We start from the raw sequence: 21,538 nt of genomic DNA on the forward strand, positions 1-21,538 counted from the left end.
AGAAAAGTGGTAAGGTAGATTAAATTAAAATAAAAGCCAAAGTGTATAGTGTAGTGGGGGAATATCTAAATTGCTAAAAATTTTGCTCATGCAATTACACAATAAAATAAAAATCAAAATTATAAAAGAAGAATTTTGCGGTCGTGGTGTTTGCTGACCATTTCTGTGACGCTTTCGCGCGTACTAAATGAATCTGTAAGGAAACGCCCTGCTCTTCTGTGGATCTTCTCTATTTCTTCTATCAATTCTATCTGGTACGGATCCCAGACTGACTAGTAATATCCAAGTATTCGTCGAAGGAGCGTTTTTGTAAGCTGCCGTCTTCGAGGATGGGCTGTACTCCATCAGGGCTTTTCCAACGAATCTCAGTCTGACATTCCGCGTATCAGCGATTAGTTTTAGATGGTTATGCCACTTCAGATAGCTCCGTACGCATGTTCACAGATGTTTAATGGATATGACTACATCCAGTGATTGTTCTGCAAAGGTATAATCATATAATAATATGTTTTACTGTCTATTTGTGCGCTATACGTTACATTTTTTTTATGTTGGCCATCATCTGTCTATCGCTACAATTTTCCAGCGTTGTGAGTTGTCTGTATAAAAAAGCATCATGCGCGAAAAGCATCATGGAACTTCCGACGTTGTCCACTATGTCATTTATGTATATTGTAAGAAGTAATGGTCTCTTGGGGTATCACGAAGTTACTTTTACTCCTGAAGATTTCTCTCCATTGAGAATGAAGTGCTGTGTTCTGTTTACTCGATACTCTTAGAGCCTGTCGCGCAACTGTTCTGATATTCCGTACGCTCGTATCTTCTTCATTAGGCGGCACCGCGGAACTCTATCGGACGCCTTCGCGATGTAAAGAACACAGCATCACTCTGAACGTCGGTATGTGCTGCTTTTTGGTCTCCTGGACGAACAGAACGAGCTGTCTTTCACACGATCATCGGTTTCGCAGCCTGTGTTGATGTTTACAGAGGAGATTTCCGGTCTTGAGCAACGCGATAAGATGTCAGCATAAATCACGTTGAAAAATTCTACTGTAAACCTACGTCAGAAATATAGACCTATAGCTTTTTTGTGGCCGTCTCATGATCCTTCTTGGAAACGGGAATGAACTGTACGGAAGCTTTACTCCTCCAGCGAACTATAGTACAGGGGGAGTAAGTTATTTCGTATACTCTATGTAGAATCGTAGTTCTATTCCACAGGTCCAGGGGCCTTTCACCTGTTGAGAGACTTGGCATTTCTATCCCGTGATTTATATTAAAAATTAAGAAATTCCTCCAGCTGTATTTAAGGTGTCGATTTTATTTTGGCAACTAGTTTCAACATTGTAACAACGTCATCTTCAGGCCCATACACTCCGCCGCACGCTGTTGACGTAAACAACTGTATGGGACTGAAGATGACGATGTTACAATGTTGAAACTAGTTGCCAAAATAAAATCGACACCTTAAATACAGCTGGAGGAATTCTTCATTTTAATATAAATTTATACCAGCCGACGTCCCACTGTCCTCCATTTCAGCTATGGATATACGAAGATTTATTTCCATGTCTGTCATTTTGAGTATGTAGCAGCTGGCGATAATGCACTCCTTTTGAAGTTGTCGACGTATTTCATTGCGTCTGACAGTCGTTTCTCGATATTTCATTGATGCTCAGCATTTCTTGGTAAGGAAGTATGTCATTCAGCATTTCGCCTAAGTTCATTGCTCGGTTCGCAAAGCTGTCTAATATTTCATTAGGAACTATTCAACTGTGTCCTGGAATCCAGAAGAAATTTGTTAGTATTGGTTCTCGATTATTTGTAACGTCTTTTCTTTCATAAAGTCTATAATTATAGGCGACACCTTGTTCCATTTTGGTTTTATAGGCCCCTGATTACGTGGAGGAAATCAGTTAATATCGCCAAACCGCTTCGCGTGGAAAGTCTGCCATGTTTTACTGCTTCCCTAATTGCGATGGCTTCCGCATAGTAGATTGTTGCCTCCTTAAGTAGAAAACATGGTGCTTGGTAATTATCTGCAAGGTTGTCTACTGCACATCCTACCGTGTCGCCTTCAATACTCCGATCCATCCGTAAAGTCTTCATCGAGTTCAGGAAGATGATACTGGGCGCAACGTTGATCTCCATCTTCAAGTTTAGAGAATCTTTATTTTGTCCCATTTTATCGAAGATTACTACATTTTCTTATCGGTGGCTTAATGCGGCTAGGAATTGTGGTAAGATTTTTTCATTTTCTTTACATGCAAGGTCCACCATTCAAGAGCTTTCATAATCAGTAGCTTTCTTCTATTTACAGTGAAATAGTTACATGTTTCGGTATGTGGTCAATATTTAATTAATTTATTGATCCGTCGATTAAAGAGAGCTCTGTTTGTGATACTTGCTTCAAAATGACTGTATTCTCAAGTTTTTCCCATCTGATACTCAGTGTTAGTTCCCCTGCCTCAGCCTGCCGTTGTGGCCGTGCGGTTCTAGGCGCTACAGTCTGGAGTCAAGCGACCGCTCCGGTCGCAGGTTCGAATCCTGCCTCGGGCATGGATGTGTGTGATGTCCTTAGGTTAGTTAGGTTTAATTAGTTCTAAGTTCTAGGCGACTGATGACCTGAGAAGTCGCATAGTGCTCAGAGCCATTTGAACATTTTCTGCTGCCTCAACAAGCAAAGATAGCATGGCTGAACTGCATTTCTTTACTTCATATTTGTTCTAGCCAATTAAGTGCTAAGTTGCACAGTTTTCGGCCAACATATAATTGAAACCCCGAACAAGTTCAGTTTGTGATTTTACGCCGGAGCGCATGTGTTACGTAGGATCGCAATTCCAAAATTTCCTCTTGTGTCAATTAACAATTGGTGTGGATACTTGTCGCCTCCGCGATTCCTTTGTTTGCTGGGCATACATGTGTTTCCTGCCTGGAATTCTACGTTATCAGTGTGTAGATTAGCAGTTGGTTGACCCACGCCAAACGTATTGTACTGCATGACTCTGGGAGCCTCTACAATCCTTTTTGTTTCCGATGCAGATATTGAGGGCGGAAGGAGGGAGAGGGGGTATAATTCTTTCTAATTTCTGTAAGTTCATGTGCTCCAGTTTGAGGTGCATTAATATCTGAAGATACAGGGAAAGACGGAATATATGAATACGTTGCATTGCGTAGATTATTCTCAGCCATTTAAGAGATTTAATTGTTTTGAAATGCTATAGGGAACACTCCACATTTTTGTTCGTAGCTTCGTTATCTTCACACCATTTATTTTATTTATCTTATGACAATACATATACAAAGATTACAAAACTGCTGTACGTCGGCATTTAAGCACAGCTCTCCAGCATAAAATACCACAAATGACAACATCTATTTGTGGATATCAAGGTCTTTTATGTATTTGTAACATCAGTCGTTGCTCTGAGGAAATCTTCGAAAGGATCCTTGTAGGCATGTGCGCGACATGTCGATACAACATGAACAACCGCCCGTTGTTGCGCAACACAGTCACACGATGATATGGAGATTCGCCCTACTTGTAGAGATTGTCTGCACATCGTCCATGGCCCTTTCGGACGTAGTTAAAGATAATCCAAAGTTCCCGATGCTGGTCGAATCCAGGAGGTTTCTTCTAGATGCAGACAGCTTCAGGCGTTGTTGGGAAAAGTTTTATTGCCAGCAGCGTTTCCATTCGTCGATGGTACTGAATTCAGTTTCCATGAGAGACCTAACTGTGACGAGAGTGGGATATCTTGATCTTCGTCTTTTTCGCTCCGCAGGGAATACGTCGTCCATTATTAGAAGGTCGATGTTATTAGCAATCTTTTGGTATTCACGCAGTTGTACGCTCTTCCGCCTGATATCATGAGGTGGAATATCACTCAAGATAAGTAGCCAGTGTATGAGAATAGATCGCATTGACCCACTAAAAATGCGCTTGGTCTTTTTAAGTTATACGTCTATCTTCCTTACGTGTGGACTAATAAACCAGTCAGGCGCACAGTACTCTGCTGCTGAGTACACAAACCGAGTGCTGATACCCGGATAGTATCTGCTGATGATCCCCACCGAGAACGGAGAGTTAATGGAGAGTGTTGTTTCTGGTTCTGAGCTTAGCAGATGTTCGTGTTAAGTGCTCCTTAAAAGAAATTATCCTATCTAACACGATCTCAAGGTGTTTTGGATGCATATTATGGTGAAGTTTGTCTCCTTCAAAATAGACATCGAGGGCTCTGTGTGCCAATCTATTGGACATATGAAAACATGAAACTTCTGTTTTACTTGACTTTGGTAATAACCTCTATTTACCGAGATAGTGGCTTAAAGATGTCTAGATCAGAAGTTAGAATTTATTCAATTGTTTCAAAGGGTTTTTGTTGGGTAGCTATTGCCTAGTCGTCTGCATAGCCAGGCTGTCTGGACTGTGTGGGATGGACATCAGATAAATATAAATTAAACAACAAAGAAACAAGGACCAATCCCTGTGGTAAGCCTTATTCAGTACTTTTGGGCAGTCAGCAGTTGCTGGAAGGTGTGGCTAACTATTGCAAATAAAACACTTTCGATTTTAACTGTGGTTTCCATTTCGCGACCGATCGGAATACGCCTCGTATTTGTTGACCTCGGAAGTCGTCAGGTAGCCAACGTGCAGCTGGTATCAGGTTCCCAGATCCGGGAAAGTCGTTTATAAATGTCGATAATTCAATAATATAAAGTAATTGGAGCCTGCAACGAGGCCCGCGCGATTGGCATTGAATTATTTCACGGTTTAAGTCGCATTTAATACGTGGCAGCCATATTATTACAGATGCTTATACGATACATGTACGTGATTCTTTGGTCACAGACCGGAATGTAGTTGCGACAGTATCCTCGAAATACGCGAGACGCCGTGCACAGCGAATGCAGCGTTTCAGTCACACTACATTATTTTCTTATTTATTTACGTATCATCCCTTCGCGGTCGTGAGCGTACACCTCCGTGAGAGGGCACATTATTGCGTCTGCGTAAATCAATTTCGCTTGCAACCGCAGCGCGGATCCGAGACGCCAAATGACAAGTGTTTTTTGTGACGCCTGCGATCCACGGTCGTATTTGTGACGGCGGGCTGAGTTATTTAAAGACGGACCGCGCACAGGGAGCCGCGAGGCGTCGCGCCCGCACTCGCACGCACGCACGCACGCACAGTGTGGGGCGGAAAAAGCGTCGGCCGACCGGTTCCGCGTGGCCGCGCAGGCGCTCGACACGTCGCGGCGCGGTTTGCTGACGCCGCGAAATTGAAAGGGACCTCCGGCTGCGGGACGTGCCTGCCCGGGCCACGGCGGCAGGGGGCTCTGCCCCTGCCGCTGCCGCTGCCGCCTCTGCTCTCTAAACCTCCGACGACGGCACCAGTAAATCCATTTACGGTACACCACGTAACACACCATTTTCCAGACCGTGTGCAGATTCAAGGATAGTAAGGGCTTCGGGACGACTCCTACACTGCTGTGCAAAACGTACGGAGAAAAGTAACATCCGCATGATGTGTCACTGCCATGTAACACACGAAAAACGTTCAGTAAGTAAGAGAACACATTTTTTTCCTCGGCCAGTTTCGGTTGAAAGCATGCGGAGTTTGTTGTGGAATACGATGCAATATTCCCGCTTCAACCCATATACACTTAAGCGCCAAAGAAACGGGTATAGGCATGCGTGTTTAAATACAGAGATATGTAAACAGGCAGAATACGGCGCTGCGGTCGGCAACGGCTCTATAAGATAACAAGTGTCTCGCGGAGTTGCTAGATCGGTTATTGCTTCTACAATGGCAGGTTGTCAAGATTTAAGTAAATTTGAACGTGCGCATGAGCGATGGGGCGCAGCATCTGCGAGGTAGCGATCAAGTGGGGATTTTCACGGACGACCACTTCACGAGTGTACCGTGAATATCAGGAATCCGGTAAAACATCATATCTCCTACATGGCTAGCGCCGGTAAAAGATCCTGCAAGAACAGGGCCAATGACGACAGAATAGAATTTTGCAATGTGATATAAGTGCAACCCTTCCGCAAATTGCTGCAGCTGTGAAGACTGGGCCATAAAAAATGTCAGCGTGCGAACCAACCAACGAAACATCATCGATATCGGCTTTCCAAGCCGAAGGCGCACTCGTGTACCCTTGATGACTACAGGACACAAAGCTTAACGCCTTGCCTGGGCCCGTCAACACCGATATTGAACTGTTGATGACTGGAACCATTTTGCCTGGTCGAACGAGTCTCGTTTCAAATTGTACCGAGCGGGTGGACGTGTACGAGTATGGAGACAAACTCATGAATCCACGGATCCAGCATGTCATCAGGGGACTGTTCAAGCTGGTGGAGACTCTGTAATGGTGTGGGGCGTGTGCAGTTGGAGTGATATTGGACCCCTGATACGTCTGGATACGACTCTGAGACGTGACACGTACGTAAGCATCTTGTCTGATCACCTGTATCTGTTCATATCCACTGTGCATTCCGATAGACTTGCGCAAATCCAACAGGACAATGAGACACCCCACATGTCCGGAATTGCTACATAGCGGCTCCAGGAACACTCTTCTGTGTTTAAACACTTTCTCTGGCCACCAGACTCCCTAGACATGTACATTATTGAGCATATCTGTGATGCCTTGCAAGGTGCTATTCAGAAGATCTCTCCACCCCTTCGTACTCTTACGGATTAAGGGACAGCCCTGCAGGATTCATGGTGTCACTTCCCTCCAGCAGACATTAGTCGAGTCCATGCCACATCGTGTTGCGGCACTTCTGCGTGGTCTCGAGGCCCAACACTATATTAGGCGATTTCCTTGGCTGTTCAGTGTAATTTCATGAAATTTCGATATGTGACGGCGCTATACTTAGGCTTCAAAATGGCGTCTGTAATGTGTTTCAAGCAGAGAGCTTTCAAGTTTCTTTCGGTGGAAAGCAAGAGCATCGCAGACATTCATATGCGCTAGCAGAATGTTTGTGGAGACCTGGCGGTGAATAGAAGCACGGTGAGTCTTTTGGGCGGGCGACGCGTCTGTCATTGGCGCAGCAAGCTGACTCGAACCTGCCCAACTCTCACGCGCCGGCCTGCCGCACACGGCTATGAGTCCTGCAATGGAGGTCTGCAAATTGGGGATTTCGTTCGCTGGTACTCGTTCGAGCGCGCCGCGCTCTGTTGTGGCTTCCCGAGTTCGAACGCTCGAAGTGGGCTCTGCTCGAACGAGGGTTCATGGGGAGGGCAGGGCAGAGGCCGGCCGGTCTGGTGCGCTCGCTGAGCTGCTGTTGCCACCGTTTTAATAACAGCACTCAATGTGTGCAGGCTGATGTCGCTCCTCACATACTCCCATCAGCTGATGGAACTACACTGAGATCGGTTTGTAGACTTACACTCCTGAGAGGCAGTTTCTAATCGTGACATCATTGTGAAGCATGAGAGAAAACGGCTTGCTTTATGCAATATCGAAATTTTGGAAACAATCTGGAATTTCACAGGAAAACTATGTATCTACCAGCTTTCGCCGATCTCATAGTGAAAAATCACATTGCTGCTTTTTATAACACTATCTGCTTTCTTACCGAACGAGGTGACGCAGTGGTTAGCAAACTGGACTCGCATTCGAGAGGATGACGGTTCAAAACCGCGTCCGGCCATTCGCTTCGCATCAAGTTCGCTTCTTCAATCAGAGATTACGTTCCAAACCGCACTGAATTATTTTTTTCTCCTAGCTTATCAGGACATGATACTTCGTGTCACATCTGACGCACAGTATTTTACGTCTCATCTCTGTCACAAACAAATATAATTTCCCATAATCGGAAGGGTCACCATAGAATTGTTACTGTTCTGTGCAACGTCGGAATTCCGACTTTGTCATCTGCGAGACGGAGACAGCGATGGTTCAGTACTCGTAGTGCTTACAGTTAATGAATGATAACACGACCGTTGTAGTGTATAGCCAAAATACCGGTGACACTGAAAGCGGCGTTTTGCAATTAAGCGCAGTTTTCATTTGCTGGACACGCAGCGCTCCTACAGTAATTTAAGCGTACGCACCTTTATATCTTGGGGTCCTATATTACAACGACTTTTCGGTTTGTGAACTCATAACAAAACAAACTTAACTATTTCTTGTTGCATCTCTGAATGGCCCTAAAAGTGTCACGAGTTCTTTTGCAGTGTTGTTATAATCAGTAAGTTTTCCAGACACACCTCTCCCTGGAAGCAGTTCCATGACTTTACACGTAGTGCTTTAATACACAGTGTAGGATTCTAAACAAGCTCTTACACTTACTCTACTTTGCTTCAAGCTTCTCTGTATCGAATTTAGGTTAGCAGTTTTCTTCATGAAACGCCACTATGTTTAGCAGCATAAGTCTTAGAATAAACTACTCCAAGCCCATTTATTAAATTATCGTCATCTAACGTATGTTTCTGTACTGCGTTCAAAACATGTGTAATGCATGTCCAGTGCTGAAAGGATTGGTGACTGTGGTGCCATGTGTGTGCTGCTCGTAGCATAAGTTAGTTTAAGTAGTGTGTAAGTCTAGGGACCGATGAACTCAGCAGTTTGTTCCCTTAGAAATTCATGCACATCTGAACATTTGAACTGTGGTGGCCAGGGGAGATGCGACAGTTCATCCTCGTGCTCGCACAACCCATACTGGACGATCTGAAACGTGTGAACATAACGCTGTCCTATTGGAACCCAACCTCACCACTGGGGAACTAACATTCTACCAATGGATGGACCTGAATGGTCGAAATGGTCAAATAATGCTTGGCAGTAACGCGATCTAGCAGAGTAACCATTGGGTCCTGGGAATACCACGTTACGGCTGCCCAAATCATCACCGATCCCCCGTCATGCTTCACTATCGGTACTTAAACAGGTCAGAAGTTGGAAATTGTATCCAGCAAAGCTCTACAGACGAAATGACTTTTTTCCATTGCTCAACAGTCCGGGTTTAATGGCTTCGGTACCACGTCTTCCAGTTGCAAGAATCTGCATCACTGATAAGCTATTTCGGAACTCTACCTCGCTCTGCAGTTCCCAGATTATCGAGCTCCCTTCGTGTTGCTTTGATGCTGATGTGGTTCGCGATGCGACATTCAGTTCTGCAATGACTGTTGCAGCTATCGTCCACTTATTTTTCGTTACAGTCCTCTGCAACGTCCGTCTGTCACGATCACTCAACACGCACTTTCGCTCCCGTTGTGACTTAGCGGATGATTTTTTCCCACTTTCCCTGTATGCAATTTAAATATTCGGCATGGTGCGTCTTGAAATACGAGGCAAATCTCCTACACGGCTGTGGAAGCACCCACAATACGAACACGTTCGGAGTCACTGAGCACTGTTTTGACTAAGACTGACACCTGCACTGTAATGAGGACAGTGCACATGTGCCGTTTGTGCTCAAATACAGCAGCGCAACCTGCAGGCCTGGTTAGCGTCTGCATTTATGTTCAGGCACGCATTTCTCGCGGCATTTCCATGTTTTTGTCAGGCTCCTGTAACTGAAAGAAATACCCAATCGTTGGACCGGTCTCTATGCTCTTGGCACCAGCGCAAACGGTGCCACAGATGTGTAGAGCAGACGGATCACAACGAACTGGTCGTAGGCCAAGCGGACCACCCCCATGCAGTCGCCTTGCCACTGTGGAGCGTGAAATTGTGTGGTTTGCAATCCTGTTAAATGTGGTTGCAATTGCACCCGCTGTTTGACTTGCGTTCATTCCATTGTAATGATCATCTGTTGCTCTAGTCGATCGAGTATGACCAGCTTCTCTGCTACAGTCAGCAACGCCCGTGGCTCGGAACGCTCCCCATGCACGTGAAACAGTGTTGTGCGCAGTACCCAGCTGCTGGACTACCCTCGTCACACTTGGCCCCTCTTCCACTTTCCCGATGATTCTTCTCCGTATGATGTTATCCAAATGTTGTCTCCGAGCCATATTGTAATTAAGAACACTACCGCAGTGCACCATAACTGGTAGCTGATGGACACTGTCAGAACCCTTTCCTTCGACTGCCTCGCGTTGCGGGGCCAGTCCCATTTGGCACTGTAGTCACACTGAGCTCTCCCTATGTGACGTTCAGGTTTTCTGTGCACCACTGGGAGACCTCTGGCAACATGCTTCCGCACTTTCATACATTTCCACAGAGTTGTTAATATGTTGTGTTACTTTGTGGAGTCGTCTTTTACTTTTACGGAGGAGTGTACATTAGATTACTGAACAGCTTAAAGTGTCAGACGGTGACTATTTCAGGTTCGCTGTCTAACAGCTTCTAGGGGCAAGAAAAATTTGATTTTCGGTGTTTTATGTTACTGATCAATTCAAAACTTTAAAATGCTGTCATTAGCTGTTTATGAAGAGACATAATCTCACGTTAAATGTTTAACAGAATAAGTCAAGTATTAAATTTAGAAACGGTGTATATGAAGAGTGTCAATGCAAAATGTTGTAAGTGCCAAAGCTGACATTTGCCATAAAAGTGAAAAAAACAACGTATCTCTGAATTCAGAAAATTGAGACGGTATTGTGATAACACAGAAGTATGTTGCTCGCAGCTTCACTCCAAAAAATAATAGACATATTAAAAGAATAAATATTTTATTGAGAACGTTCTATGTTCCATACTGGGAAATTGACTAGTTCCAAGTACGAGTAAGAAAGTTTTTACAAGCTGATTCTTGCAAAGAATTAAAGAACAACCAGCGACTGTTAATAATGCTGTTTATTTACACAAATATCGCCGTTACCTGTTTCGAAACGAAAGGCTTGTCTTCTGAGGCTGTTAACGTTTGTATTACATTTGTTTGTGTTTACATTACTTGTTGGCTTGAAAAAAAAAAGTTGTATAAACGTGAACAGCCGTCTGAAGGTGAACCTGTCGGTTCGAAGCTGCTAACGCATCATTTGTATAAGTGCGTAATGTTATTAACAATGACTGTTCGCTGTTTTTTTTTCTTTGCAAGAATAAACCTGTATTTTGTACGCCGTCACGGTCTCCATAGCGACAGTTTTCGACAAAATTGCCAGAAGAAAGTTTAAAAGACTTTCTCCTCGGTTTGCACCTAGATCAAGTCTAGCGACTTGGAACAGAGCACTGAAATGAAATAGCACTGCAAATATGTTTTGTAAAAAAATGGCACTTAAACGTATTCTGTTTCCACTCTTCATATGTCTTTCGGCAGCGTTACTGGGGGCGCGCAAATTACCCTGACTATATTCATCCTGTATTTAGGAATGAGTGCACTTACCGACTTCCAACAAACTTTACGCAAAATTTCGAATCTTTCTGTGATTAATATCACCCATAAAGTAAAGAAAGTAAAATGTTTTATCACATACTGCATTTTTTGCTGTTCATGCGTAAAACCCCAGCATCAGGCATGACGTATTAACTTATATCTTCTTTACTCTTAACTCTGTTCGCAACCAATTTTTCAGACAATATCCACGTATATGAATGAGTGTACCTGCAAAATTATATCAGTGCACGACACATCATTCAGGAGTTGCGACGTCATAGACATTGAGGTGCATGAAAAAATTGCTTTTCTTAAAATTATGCACTATTTGCCATAAAGGTCTTAGACGATAATATAAATGTCTTGTCACTTATTTTTCGTTCTGAATTTTTCATGAGTTTAAGCGTTAATAAACCCTAAATTAATGGAAAGAACGTAATTTGGGTTTTCGGTCTTCAACCGCAGAGGTTTAAATGCTTGATATCAAATATGTAACATACTCGTATTAACTCAGTTGTCAGATAACCAGATGTTTCAAGCTGTTTTGTACACGGAAGACCGATTCATCAAGGAATCGAGGGTGAAGGATTACATATCTCTGGAGAAGCGTTTATATTTGTATGTAAATCGATTTCAAAATTTCACAGCTATGTTTCGGAGAATAAAGTAGCATGTAAACTAAAATGTCGTTACAATGGCAAGGAATTCTAAAAATTACAAGTTGTGCTTAACACAGGTTAGTTTTAAGTCCCTTGAATAAGGATCTGGCCTGGTGAGTAACATTTCCGCCAGGTAAGGGCGCAAATTTATAGGCTAACAGTACCTACCACCAACAACAAACACACAGCTCAAACAGACAAATTATGGGAAGTTTAGTAACGGAAGACAGAAGTGAAAAACCCACCATTAAGAGGAAAGAAAGAAGAAGGAAAACAGAGAGATTGATTTCCTAAAAGTAGACGGAAACGACTGGAAGAAACATCATTCCTCTCACTTAGACACTCACATGGCCGTAATCTGCAGACATGTGTTCGCAACTGCAGTACTAAGTGAAATACTGATAACGGCGGGTGCTCACTTAGGTTTCATACCATTTTAAGTGTGACACTGTCAGTATTGTAGTGTGTGTTGCTATTGTAGCTCTTAAATGAATCGAATGACAACTGTTTTTCTCAAATGTCTTTCAGATGCTCTCTCAGTTATAGTTTCTTTGACACTCCTAAAACGATGTAATATGCACTGATGTAAATAAATAATAATAATAATTATTATTATTATATTAAAACACTGAAAACATTTCATTGTCATCATTATTAAAATCGTAGGCATGTGTTGTACGCTAAAAATGAGCGTAATAGCAAGTCGTATGTATGAATGTGTGTGTGTGTGTGTGTGTGTGTGTGTGTGTGTGTGTGTGTGTGTGTGTGTGTGTGTTAGGGGACGGGGACGGAAGGCATTAACAAATAGTGACCCCCGCAGAACGGAACGCTAGTACAACGCCTGTCACTTATTTCGAGCAGCAGCTGCGTTGGTCGACGTATTGAAACTCGTTTTCAGCCTCTTATATCTAAATGGATGGATTTCCGTAATTTTCGGACGCCGAATTCAGAGGAGGAACCAGATGTGTTTTAACACGTCACATTTCTGAGTTACAACATCGCACCAATTTTATTTCTTATATGTGTTGTTCTTGTTGTGATCTCCTGTCCGAAAAGTGCTTTGATGCAACAGCTCTCCACGCATCTCAGTCCTGTCCAAGTCTTTCACCTGTGCGTAACTACTGCAAATTACACCCATTTGAAACCGCTTACTTTATTCTGGCCCTTATCTCCCTCTACAATTTTCACCCTCGCCCATCCATACGTCCCTCCATTACCAAAATGACATTTCCTTGATGCCTTTGTCCTGTCAACCTACATCAACTTTTAGTCAAGCTGTACCATAAATTTCTTTTTCCCCAACTCGATTCAACACCTCCTTATTACTTACTCGATCTACACATTCACCATTCTTCTGCAGCACCACATTTCTAAAGCTTCTACTCTTTCGTTGTGTGAACGACTTGTCCTCCATATGCCACTTCCGCACAACGTTACACTCCAGACAAATTGAAATCTTCCTTTCGCCCGTGCCTCGAAGCTTCCATAGCGTCGGGCGAAGACAGATTCGCGGCTGCCATTGGAAACGTTTGTTGGCGGACCAGGATAAATTGTCTGCTCTGCTGCATCACGAAATCAGTACAGAAAGGCAATATTTTTTTCAAGGTCCGATCGGTCGCGCAGTGGAAAGCACACTGAAAGTAAGAGGTATTTTGAGAATGAGATTTTCACTCTGCAGCGGAGTGTGTGCTGATATGAAACTTCCTGGCAGATTAAAACTGTGTACCGGATCGAGACTCTCGTGCGAAACTTGCAGAACTAGCACTCCTAGAAGAAAGGATATTGCGGAGATATGGCTTTGCCACAGCATGGGGGATGTTTCCAGAATGTGATTTTCGCTCTGCAGCGCAGGAGAGCTTCTATGAAGTCTGGAAGGTAGGAGACGAGGAACTGGCGGAATTGAAGCTGTAAGGACGGGTCGTGAGTCGTGCTGGGGTAGCTCAGATGGTAGAGCACTTGCCTGCAAAAGGCAAAGGTCCTGAGTTCGAGTCTCCGTACGGCACACAGTTTTAATCTGCCAGAAAGTTTCAAAAGATGTTTTATTTGCAACATTTAGGTACACCTTACAGCTACTTCTTTACATTGTCGCCGCTCCGACGTAGACTTCTGGCGCAGCGTTGTACCATCTTTATAATACGCTCGTCGTAGAAGGCAGCCACTTGTGCTTCCGGCCAATTTTCTACGCTGGCCTGCAGCTGGTTGTCTGTGCCAAAATGCCGTCCTCGTATCCAGCGGTTCATGTGAGCAAAGAGATGAAAATCAGAAAGGGAACCACGTCCGAACTGTATGATGGATGATCAAACACATCCCATCAAAAAAGTTGCAGGAACGTCTTTTTTGGAGCTGCAGTGTGCGGCCGAGCATTGTCATGAAGAAGCACAATGCATGGCGACAGCACTTGTCACTGGTTGTGAATTGGCCTTAATAGACAGTTTTCTCGAATCGTCTGATCCACTGGCTCAACAGCATCATCCGTTGACGCTCGCTTCCTTCCCTGACCGCTTGCATCATGAACGTCTGTACGTCCTGCTTGAAAGTTGCTGCATCATTCTCGGGCTTCGCTGTCACGCTTGACGGTTAATTTATTTACTTTGCATGAAATAAGGCGGAACCCCACAACAATGACAGCACGAACTTCACTTTTGACAGGAGACACTACTGTTGTATATGTATCTTTATGTGCTCACTGTGCGTTGAGGACTGAAACGTACAACGTGACGCGATCGATGGGCATACCAAAGATAGTGTACGGCACTCTGCGCAAAGCTTTACCGAATTTTCACTGCGGTTTTAATTTTGGGACCGACCAGACCTCGGGAAAATGTCCTCGTAAATAAGGGTTGCCACCCTCGCCTTATTCTGTGAGACAATGGTTTTTTTGAGTCGCACTTCACCACTGAAAGTCATTACTTAAAAACTCTATAGCTGAGATACACCTTAAACAAAATCCCGCTTTTGGCACTTCCTCCTGCTGTCATACCTTCTTGTGAAATACAACGGCGATGAGATACTCTCGGAATCGAGTTGCAGCCGACGACAGCTTTCAGGAAATATTCCGAGATCGGGACACTTGACTCGAAAGGTTCGTTGCTAACAGTTCAGTACTGTGCCTATAACTGGCTATTATCAACTCTCGCCGTTAATCACCACGGCAACGAAACAGGAATATTTTTCGAAGCCAGTAGGATCACACAAACCCATCGTTTTGAAGTTTGCACTGAAACAAATGAAATTTATTGGCATGGAAATAACTCCAGCCTAGTCCGTCACTTATATCCAACTTCCAGCTAGCAAACACCTGAACGGTCTGCTTTGATCTCTTCTTTTACCGAACCAGTCCACGCCCATTAATGCGTAACAGTCGCAGAGAGCAACTGCCTAAGCAGAATTCGATGCGTCTACGCACGGGAACGCACTTCTAAATACTTTGTAGGCTTCATACATCGGAAAAGTAACTTGGTTGATCGCGAAGGATCACCTGTCCTTGACTTCTGATATAGACAGTGAAAACAGAACCTCCAGTCCAAAGAACACAAAATTTCTCCACCTCACGAGGCCGACTTCTCGATTTCGCGAGCCCCCAACCACTCAGCTAAATGATAGAACATATAGGCTTTTCCGCCAGTCAGAATCAGGAGCGGAATGCAGGCATCTCATTGGCCATTTCCCGCTCCCACTCGGGCGCTTCTAAAAGCTGCCGCCTCCTGGCAGTATTTTTAAAACTTTTACTGGAAAGAGTTGGAAAACGCCGACCGTTTTGGGGAAATTACTGCTCTTAAACACAGCGTAACGGGCTTGGACTACCACCATTTAGGCAGGTTATGCAGGTCCGTCGCGCAATCCTCAGGAGGACGACAACCCCATTCCACCTGGAAATGTAAATTGGCAGATGCAATTAAAATAGCGTAATTGGTCGGCCAGGAAATGATATGTTACAAAATAACTTCAGAAAAGACTTCCTAACACCTCTATTTGTGCAGAAATGCTTTCCTTGGTACTGCCAACGTGCATTTTTTTTTATCTTCCCTCTTTCAGCCATTATCAGTTACTTTTCTGCCCAAAGATCACAATTAATCTACTAATTGTAGTGTTTCATTTCTTAATTTAATCTCTTCAGTACCGCCTGATTCAATTGGACAACATTCCATTACCCTTATGTTACTTACGTTGATGTTCATCTCGTGATCTCCTTTCAAGACACTACCCATTCCGTTTAACTGTTCGTCCAAGCCCTTTGCTATATGTGACAGAATGAGAACGTCACTACCAAACCTCAAAGTTTTTATTTCTTCACCCTGAACTTGAATTAGTGTTCCAAATCTACTCTGCTTCCTTACAGCTTGCTCAGTACATAGATTGAATAACATCAGGGAACCTTGTCTCACTCCCTTCGTAACTAATGTCTCATTTCCTTAGCATTTATAAAACCAAAGTATGATACACATAACCGAGAAATTATTCAATGAATTACGTAAAACATAAAAATCAAATTGAACAAAAAGATCACATACAAATATTGAGCCGCTACGGCTCGCTATTTAAATTTTTTGTTTTTTGAAACCACTCGCCTTCTCAGTACTCGCCGCGATGTCAGTATCGAGGTCGGATTGGAGTCTCTGGTCGCCGCATATCTTTGGCGAGTTGGCTTCCCGACAGAACGAGGAAGAACGGGGTTGCGGTGAGTTATCTCAGGACTGTCCGTGAGGAGCGACGTCGGTGTCGGAGGGCAAGGCCGCTTGGTCGATGGGCCCCACAGAAGCAGTCGGTTCGGGACGGAACGCCGTGGGCTCGAAGATCCTAGTGTGGAGGGCCGGTGTTGTCCCGGTGGCGATCATCGTGTGGTCATTCAAGAGCTGAAAAAAGATTTATAATAATAATAATAATAATAATAATAATAATAGCTTTATTCAGCATCGAAAGGTACACTGCACATTTACAAAAAAAAACAGTAATGATTAAAGTTATTTGTACAATACACAAGACACATTCTCCTGAATACGTCATTAATTTACAACAAAATTACAATAAGATGTTTACTGATTTCTATTCACATAATTTCACAAAGCATTTGTGGTTCTTTATATAAGTATGGTACTCTTCTAATGTGTAGAAAGGGTGTTTTACTAAAAATTTCTTAACCTGATGTTTCAGTTTAATTGTAGGAAGAGCCATGACTGCACTAGGCAGTGCATTAGCTAATTTTATACCTGCGTACTGAGGCCCCTTCTCGTAAAGTGCTGTTCTGTGACTGCCAATGCAATTTCTTGGTTCTGCCCTTGGATTCCGACGAAGAATTGCGGCAAGTTTAATGTATGAGGTGAACACAAGAATTCTAAAAAGGTGCACGTTGTGGCGTGTATGCTTTGGTACTGAAGTCTCAAATTAGAGCGCTGCTTGGGAGGAGAGCGTTGGTATCGGCATTGTCGTCTATTTAACTGCTTTAAGGTAAATTACTGTTTTGAATCGAAGGTGGATCCAAGTGAAGGAGCGAGACATTGCTTGTCTTATTAAGAAACGTAAGTCGGCCTCCAGCGGGTTAAACTCTGTTATCTACAGTTATAACGAGTAATTGACACTCTAGTAGTGTTCACGAGTGAACTTTGGAGGTACTGTTAAGTGTGTGTAGTATGGAAAAGACTGACTGGAGTTTTTCAGTCGGACGCTTATGAATAGTATTAATTGCAGTTCACTTCTTATGGTATTTTACGGTTCTACCTGTCGTGGCGAAATCGCCGATAGTATTTTCATAATTTAGCTTGGGACTTCATTTTGTGGTTTGGTGTGGCCCTCCCAAGAGTTTTAAGTCCCACATATTTTGTTCTTCCCTTGCTGAAGTTGCCTTGCAACAATTGTTGATTTGTCTCTTGTCTACCCCACCGTACTGCAGTTTGGTGCGGTGCGGTATAGTCGAAGTGTTTAGTAGTACCGCATCTACTACCTCGCTCGTTTTAAGATTTGTGAACCGCATTCACATCGACGTATAATCCTAGTATTAAGTTCTCTAAGTTGGTTGCGTCCTGTTAACGTTTTGTACATCGTCGAAAATCTTTCCCGTGCTGCGTGTGATCCTGAAGGACAGTACGGTGCACAACATGCGTGACCACGACGAAATCAAAAGATATATATTGTATATTTTTTTAATGGATGTAAGCACTGATTTACGTAGCAGTTGTCGTTGTACTGGTTATCACTGTTAGCATTCAACCGCGGTTCTTATACATATATTTTAACAACGCGTTTCAAGAGACAATGCTCTCACCATCAGGTTGTAAAGTCTATGTCATGAAATTAAACGGACTAAAAAGACAAAATACCATCACAAATAGTTGGAAAGTCCATAGAGTAAAACAGAATTAAAAGTGTATTGAACTGTGGGTCTTCGTCTTACATTGAAGTTGTTGACACAAGTCGATGGCCGTCCCATAGCTACGAAGTATGCTGTCGCACTGTGCCGGCTCGGGAGCTGTTGTGGACTGACGTGCCTAGGTGTTGTGGCGTGGTTACAGCCGTGTGCTTGACAGTAACGCTATGCTATTGGGCGCCTTATTTCCTTATTGCATTGGTCTACCATCGTCAGCCTCTCGCAACTCCGTCAGTGACATGCTACAAGTTTAAAGTCGCATATCTACCCTAAAATAATTCTAAAAACCCGCTAAAAATCTCATTTCTTTAAAATTTTCTTGTGCATTTAGAATATTGCTTTGTTTCTTTTCATGGATAGCTATCTCGAATTCCTCTAGTAAATCAAGTTTCCTCCCTTTCTTTTCTACATGCAATATTTCTACGTTATCTCTTGCTCAACATGCTGTTTTTTTGTCAGGAGTACTGACGTTCTCGAAACCAAACACAAATCAACAGATGCAGCAGCTAAAGATAAATAAATTACTCTAAATTTGTTTATCAGAATCAATCTGCGGCTTCGAGTGGCGTCAGGTGCAATCCACACACTACAATATCTTCACAACTTTACTACGAATCAAGGAGGTGGGTTTTACCCTAAAGAAAATCGTTCACAAACTCTGATTATAGACAAAAATATTGCACAACAAAGACTCTAACAATTACAAAATTCTCTCATTACAAAAATTACAGACATTACAACCAGTTCCATAATTTGTAACACAATGAAAAACAAAAGGATTAAATTAACACTAAGGGTGAGAGTTATTAGTTATCTGAGAGACAAAGATTTCTTACAATTAATAGTTCTGACAAACATTTCGTTTTCGTTTTTGTGCATATCTTCGTTACATTCAAAATTCCTCCAGTATCTTCTCCATCAGTACAAAGAATGAGAAAGTATTATAGTATATGAGTTTCCATCTTCATAATAAATTATTCCACACAGCTTCTCCCATATTCACAGAAAACAGATCTTAGTCTCTGAAAAACTCAATTGCTCGCTGCTATTTCCTAAATAAGAATGCCCCAGTACTGCACAAGTGAACAGTTGGCAAGTCAACCACAGATAAAGCTAAACACAGTCAAGGATCTTTTTCACTACTAATGCAGTGCCCTCATTCATGTGTGTCCCAGTGCAGTAAAGGTGAATTATTTAAAACAGCAGAAAACATTTGAGGACCTTAGAATATAATAAGCCATTACGGTATATAGGAGGCCTAAATAAAGGTTGGGAAGACACAAGACCGATTAATGAAGTTTTCCTACACCGATAGAAAAAATCGCAACACCAAAAATAATTAATGCACGGTAATGAAATACCAGGAATACATTTGTCTAGATAATATGTTTAAGTAATTAACATTACAAGATCACACGTTAATGTAAGCGCGAGATAAGCCATTGCAATTGTGCAATTCTGGTACATTAATAATTGGCGTAACTGCCAGAACGTTGAATGCAAGCGTGCAAACATGCATGCGTTGTGTTGTGTAGGTGCCAGATGTTAGTTTCTGGTTGGAGTTCCTTTCCGGTCGGTCCATACAGCGACAGTTAATGCTGTTTGTGGATGACACTGGAGTTGTCGTCCAATGATGTCCTGTGTGTGCTGATTGGAGACAGATCTGGTGCTCGAGCAGGCCAAGGCAACATGTCGTCACTGTGTAGAGCATGTTGGGTTACAACAGCGGTATGTGGGCGAGCGAGTGTTACCCTGTTCGAAAACACCCTTTGTCATGCTGTTCTTCAGTGGCAGCACAACAGGTCGAATTATCAGACTGAAGTACAAATTTGCAGTCAGGATGCGTTGGATAACCACGAGTGTGCTCCTGCTGTCATACGAAGTCGCACCCCAGACTGTAACTCCAGGCCCCCCTGTGCGTTTGGGGGTTAGAATTGGCCTACGGTATTCCTGCCCGTCGTAAGAGGCGACTAAAAGGGGTCTCACACTTTTCGGCCTTTATGTGATGGTCCCCTGTCGGGTTTAACTTCCGTATTTCCGAATTTTCCTGAAGAGCGAGCCAATTGCGGAAAGACGCCTTACGTGGTGGGTCATGTCTATAGTGTGTTGAGATCTGTAGACCCCTTTCTCGTTGTCGTATTGCAGTCCCGATCATTCTCCATCTCTTGGGCGAGGACACCTTCCTGGTTGCGGTTTCCGCCATGCACTATGCAATGTCACTTTCTGCGCCGACGACGACCATGGACTTCTATGCACCTGATATCCAACACGGTAGCTAGACCGTTGTGGTGGGGCCGCCATGTACCCTGTTGGTTGTATCTCCCTGACAACACACGCCACTGCCTGCACTGTTAACTCCCCACGTATGCCAAGAAGTAGATGCCTATCTCCCTGTATCTCCCTGGGGCATCGGGACTCCCGGCAATGGCCATCCTGCCAGGTGGCCCTTGCTGCGGCTGGGTGGTTCTCATGGGGAAGGCCTTTGGTCGGAGTGGGTGGCATCAGGACAGATGACACACAACGATGCATGGTACATCTTCTCTTGCTGGTGGCCAACCACCAGCGGTCTCTAAGCTTTTGAGGGCTCAATTCAGTGCACAGACATATGACCCCAACTCGTTCTCCTCCCTGATCACACTATGGGAGGAACGAAAGACTTAGGCTGTCAGTGACACTTATTCGTCCTGGTACCTTGTATGTACGAGAGCTGAAGGGGAGTCTTTCATGGCGATGAAGCCTTAGTTCTTTGTAGTGCATTTAGAGGACAAGTCTGGGGAGGTGGAGGGCTTGTCAAAAATGCGCTCTGGGTCAGTTTTGATAAAAACCACCCTCTGCCCAGTCACGGGCATTACTCGCTTGTGACAAGTTGGGGGATGTTTATCTTACCATCAAGCCCCATAAGAGCTTAAATATGGTCCAGGGTATTATATTCCACAGGGACCTTCTTTTGCAGTCTGATGACTAGCTGCACGCCAATTTAGAGTGTTGAGGTGTTCATTTCGTCCAGCGCATTCGGCGGTGTCCGAGGGGTAATCAGGTTACTACTGGTGCCTTCATCTTGGCCTTTGAGGGTGGTACATTCCCTGAGAAGGTAAAGGTGATGGTTTACCATTGTGACATCAAGCCCTATATCCCTCCCCTGATGCGGTGCTTTCAGTGATGGAATTTTGGCCATGTGTCTTCCCACTGTACTTTCAGCCTCACATGTCGAGATTGCAGACGCCCATCACATCCCAATACTCC

This window comes from Schistocerca piceifrons, chromosome 6 (assembly GCF_021461385.2).
Source record: "Schistocerca piceifrons isolate TAMUIC-IGC-003096 chromosome 6, iqSchPice1.1, whole genome shotgun sequence".
Classification (NCBI taxonomy): Eukaryota; Metazoa; Arthropoda; class Insecta; order Orthoptera; family Acrididae; genus Schistocerca; species Schistocerca piceifrons.